We start from the raw sequence: 6,025 nt of genomic DNA, 5'->3' as shown, positions 1-6,025 counted from the left end.
AACTCCCCTGAAGAACACTGCTGCTGCCAAGAACTTGCACCTTGTAGTTCGCTGCAATCGAACTGACAAGCGAGGCAGAGAGTGAAACGGTGGGGAATTACGTGGCCAGGTAAAGAACTCTGGAAAATGGGCCCTAGCCATTTTTTTTTGCGATACATAGTAATGGGTACGATTGTTTACACTGTTCCTGGGTCTGCGCACCCTCACAAACCTTTTAAATGGAGCCTGATTAGATGGGAAGATCACCATGTTGTTCAGCAGATAACTACTGCTGGGGGACTGATAGGGAAGGCATCATCTATATAAAGAAGGAAGAGACTAAGAGTCCCCAACGGGTGGGACCAAATCAGAAACTGTCGGGGAGTGTTTTGAGGATTCAGCCTACACAAGCTTTTAGAATGCTAACTCCTAATAGCCCTAAACCACTGGAGGTTGCTAATAAATCAGTAAACCCGGAGTATGGGATTAGAAATGAAGGGGTGACCGGGAATAACATATGGAGAATCATGAATGCTAGTTATCAGTTGTTAAATCAACCAAATCCAGACGTGCCTAGACCTTGCTGGTTATGTCTTGATATAAGGCCCTCATATTACGACGCCATTGGGGATCTGGGAGAAACCACCCGTTCAAACGAAACCGATCCCCCACAATGCAATTGGGGAAGGGATGTAGGAATAACGTTAACGGAAGTAACTGGGAATGGCAGGTGCGTAGGCACGGTCCCTGGTGAGAAGTTCCATCTATGCAATATTACAGAAAATGTTACACAATTAGACAAAGAAAAATGGTTAATACCAGCAGATAACACCAGATGGGTATGTTCGTCTCTGGGGGTAACTCCATGCTTATCTTTGAAATTGTTCAACTCGTCTCATGATTTTTGTATACAGGTAGTAATTATACCTAGGATTCTTTACCATTCTGAGGAGTATATGTACATCCAACATGCTATGGCAAAAAAAACACTTAAGGAAGAGAGAGCCTATTACGGCTGTCACTTTAGCCACTCTGATGATTCTGGGGGCTGCAGGAGCCGGAACTGAAATTACCTCTCTGGTAAAACAAAGCCAAGAATTTACCTCTCTACGCATTGCTGTAGATGAGGATTTGGCCCGTATCGAGCAATCTATATCAGCTTTAGAGAAATCTGTACGACAAAATCGTAGGGGATTAGATCTGATTTTTCTACAACAAGGAGGATTGTGTGCAGCCCTACGAGAGGAGTGTTGCGTATATGCAGATCATACTGGAGTAGTAAGGGATACAATGACTAAATTGAGAGAAGGGCTAGAAAAACGAAAAATAGAAAATGAAGCCCACCAGAATTGGTATGAATCCTGGTTTAATTACTCACTTTGGCTCACTACACTGTTATCAACTATAGCAGGACCTTTGTTGCTGCTCATATTAACACTAACTTTTGTACCATGTATATTCAATCGAATAATCGCGATTGTAAAAAAAACCGATTAGAGGCAGCTCACCTTATGCTTGTGCGTGCGAAATATGAATCTCTTGAACAGGAGGAGGATGACGCAGAAACTTTAATATTGAGCAAACAAGTGCTTCAAATATTCATCAATGAACAAAATATGTTAGAAAAAGAAAAAGGAGGGATTGTGATAAATTAGCGGGTGTTTGTTCATTGTCTTTAAAAGGAATTCAGAGGATCTGCTGAGAAGATAAGGTTTTGCAATTTACGACCTTGTTAAGGGGGAAGACTAAGCAAGTAGATAGTGGGGAGGGGGTGTTGGATAAACATCCTTGGTAAAACAAAGACTCTGTGAAATACTGTTTCCCGCTTCACTACCCTCCCCCTTGAACACGAGCACAACGCATGATCATTGAAAGAAAAACAACGACCCCCAACAACGAACTGTGCAGCTTCAGAAGGTCCAACAAGTCCTGACAAAACGAAACTTGGATGCTATAAAACGGCGACACTGAAAAGGGAAAGTTGCTTGCTGTGGTGGAGCGGAGACTCCCCAGCCGCCCAGCGCTGTTTTGCTTGTGCCTGCTTACTTAATTAATGAAATATTTCTTATAGACCAAGAAATTTGTATGGTCTCACTTATAACATTCCCCGCAATTTTGGGGTTCCTTCCCCTAATTTGGTGCTTCGCCCCCCCCCCCCCCACTTTTGGGGTTCCCCCTCCATTTTGGGGATTCCCCCCAATTCCAAGCCCCCCACAATTTTGGAGGCCCCCACCATCCTTTCTTGGCCTGCCACCCTAATATTAAGGTTCTTTCCCCCAATGTTGGGGTTCTCACCACATGTTTGAGGTTCCTTCCCTTAATTTGGGGCTTAGCTCCCCGGGATCTGGGGCTTTAACCCCAATTTTGGGGGTCCCCCCCAAGTTTGGGGATTCCTCCCCAGGTCTGGGGGGGGTCCACATTCGATTCTGGAATTTCACACTTCCATTTAAGTCTTCTTCCCCCCAATTTGGGGGTTCACCCACCCAATTTTGGGGGTTCCTCCCCTAATTTGGGGGGACCCGACCAATTTTGGGGGTCCCCCCCAATTGTAGAGTCCCCCACCCTCCTTTTTTGGGTTCCCCCCTAATATTAAAGAGTTCTTCCGCCCAATTTTGGGGGACCCCACAATTTGGCCGTTCCTTATCCCTAACTTTGGGCTTCAACCCTTCGATTTGGGGGGGGGCTCCCCCCCTCTTATTTTGGCCTTCCGCCCTAATATTAGGCCTAACCCCTAAGAACCTTGACCCCTAAGCCTATGGAAACCACGGATCTAACCCTAACCCCTACCCCAACAAACCCTAGAAACCCTAACCCTAAAAACCCTTGGAGCCCTAACCCGATAAAATTTACCACACTAAACCCCTGAAGACTGTTCTGGGGGGTCGACATTCAATTCTGGAATTTCACACTTCCATTTAAGTGTTCTGCCCCCCCAATATGGGGGTTCGCCCACCCAGTTTTGGGGGTTCCTCCCCTAATTGGGGGGGACACAACCAATTTTGGTAGGGACACAACCAATTTGGGGGGGGACACAACCAATTTGGGGGGTCCCCCCAATTTTAGAGTCCCCCACCCTCCTTTTTTGGGTTTCCCCCAATATTAAGAGCTCTTTGAGGTGGTAATGTTTCTTACACTGTGATTTCCACCCAATTGCTCTAAGGATTCTGGTTGTCTGCATTTTACAAGGTTGTCTGTTAAGCTTTCTTATCACTGCAAGCATATATCAATACCACCTTCCTTCCCTCTAAACGATGTAACTCTGTGCAAAAACATTTCTATTCCCACAACCTTGATCCCCTTACCCTAAAATCCTTATTCTCTTTAACCCTAACAACTCTAACCACAACCCTAACCCTTCATATCAACCCCCCGACGCTAATGACACTGACTAATGATCCAAACCCCAGGCAACCAACAAAGAAACAGACACAAAGCTGAAAACTACAAAAAAGGCAAAACCCTGGATACAGACCCCAAATCACAAACACGCTACCAAAATGCTACAGAAAAGCCCCAGGCGCAGGCCCCAAGCACTACAGCTAGGCCCCAGAAGCTCTAGACACATCCCACAGCCAAAATGCGATCCCCAAACACTACAGAAAAGCCCCCAAACACCAGACACAGGCTGCAGAAGTCTACAAGCAGGCCCCAACCACACCCGGATGCAGACCCCAACTGTCCACAAGCAGCTCCCAACCCACCCCCCCCATGAACTGGACCCCCCACCACCACCACCCAGATGCATGCCCCAGGCCCCAGGCCTCAGCCCCAGCCCCCACACCCCAGACTCAGGCCCCAAAGGTGTACAACCAGCTCCCAACTGCCCCCCTCAAAGGGAGGCCCCAAAGCCTGCCAGAGGACCCTAGAGCGTACAAGCAGCTCCCAACCCCCCTGGCACAGGCCCCAACCCCCCCCCAGACACAGGCCCCGAAGGTGTACAAGCAACTCCCCATCCTCCCCAGAGGCACGCCCCAAAGGTGTACAAACAGCCCCAACCCCCCAAGACCCAGACCCCTACAGCGTAGAAGCAGCTCCCAACCCCATGCCCCCAAGGCACATGCCCCAACCCCTCCCCCAAGGCAGGCCCTAACAGTGTACAAGCAGCTCCCACCCCCCGCCAGACGCAGGCCCCAAAGGTGTACAAGCAGGCCCCTACAGTATACAAGCAGCTCACAACCACCCCCCCAAAGGCAGGCCCCAACCCCCTCCAGATGCAAGCCCGAAAGGTTAAAACCAGCTCCAACCCCCCAACCCCCCCCGCCCCGCGCAGACGCAGGCCCCAAAGGTGTACAAGCAGTTCCCAACCCCTCCAAGGCAGGCCCCAAAAGTGTACAGGCAGGCCCCTACAGTGTAGAAACGCTCCAACCCCCCCCCCTTCCACCTCGAGGGAGGCCCTCCCCCCACAGCATACACGAAGCTCCCAACCCCCTCTCAGAGGAATGCCTAAAAAAGTATACAAGCAGCTCCTAACACCCCCCCACCCCCCCCCCCCAAAAGAGGCAGTCCCCAAAGGTGTACAAGCAGGCCCTCAAATCCCTTAGGTGTACAAGCAGGCCCTTCAAATCCCTTAGCCCCTGCGCCAGCTTTATTGGCGAGCAGCGAGGCTGGGGGGGGAGGGGGGCAAGACAGCCTTAAATAAAATACAAATATAAAAAGTGTTATAAATGTCTGTTATAAATCCAAATAGGATTACAATCAAAGTTTACAATTTATTAAACGAACAGAGGCAAGCAAGCAGCGCTGGGTGCGCCGGGAGTCTCTGCTCCCCCAGGACGCACACCTGTTACGTAAGGCGGCTGGTTTTGATGCTCCCAGGCTAATACATATTCATTACTACTTCGAGAAGAGGCAGGGTTATTAGAATTGGTTTCCGGAATCCGAAACCCCTCCCAGGGGCGCCTGCGTACCAGTCTCTGGTGGTCTCTCGGGGCTTGCTCGGGCTGAATGCTGGTTGTCTTCCTCTCAGGCTTTTGTCCTTCAATTGTCCTTCAGCTCCCCCTTCCTCCTCGTTTGGGAGCCTCTGCGCCGGATTTCAGAAACTCTAGCAACATCCCCTGCAGTAGTCAGCACTTTTCCCTAAAAACCCCTTTGTTCTCTTATCACCTAGACCCGGGCCTCGATGGTAACCCTTCAAATCCCTTAGTGACACGAATTGCTGGACCATTCCTTACAAAAGGAAGGATAAAATATGTAGAGGAGCAATGGCACACGCGAAAGCCCAGCGCCGCGGGCAGAGGCAGCGAAGGTTGACGGCAGAACAGTGCTCGGTTTGAACACGGAGAGGGAAAGCGAGGGGAAGGTGGCCGAAGCCGGCCGCAGTCTCTGAGCTCTCCTCCTCCTGATTGTTTTCTCTCAAAGCCATTTCTGTCTGTGTGCGGGCACCCGGAGCCGGCAGAAGTCCCCGTGAAGTCCTTCGGCAGGACGGAGGGCTGCGTGGGCTCCAGTGAGAGAGGGAGTTAGGAGAATCTTATCAAGTAGAGATAGAGCGCTGACGGCGTTAAACTAGGATGCTACTTAGCGTCTTTGCTAACTATGGTGCATTGTGCCAATTAACTAAAGCAAGAAGCCTTGGGCCCCTTACCAAGGTCAGTCTCCTGATAAGAGAGTGAGCCTGTCTTAAGAAACTGGGAGAAACTGGTCCTGCAGATGGACAAGAGCCAAGGAGCAACTGAGTCTGTGCAAAGACAAGAGGTCAACTAGCGGTGACGAGGAAGAGTCATCAATCTTCATGCCCACGACCTCCCGTGCTGCCCAGCGCTGAATAAACATACCTACTTTACAATCTCACTGATTGTGGAGTCCCTTTTCCGCAAGTCACTAGCAGCGGTTTCTTCCGCAGAGGTTTTCCCAGAGCCGCTTCAAAGCTTCCCTCGCGGAGCTGGGGCGTCGCAGGGGGTCGTCAAAGCACGCGCACACACAAACACACACACACACACACACACAGGCGTTGTTGTCCAAACAGAAAGTATTTACAACAAATTCGACAAGCGGTTTTCTTCTGCCAGCAGCAAATGCCTGAGGGCCCCTACAGCTTCACAAATCATAG

Source organism: Anser anser, assembly GCF_964211835.1.
Source record: "Anser anser genome assembly, contig: HAP1_SCAFFOLD_303, whole genome shotgun sequence".
Taxonomy (NCBI): Eukaryota; Metazoa; Chordata; class Aves; order Anseriformes; family Anatidae; genus Anser; species Anser anser.
This window is presented reverse-complemented; position numbering follows the sequence as displayed.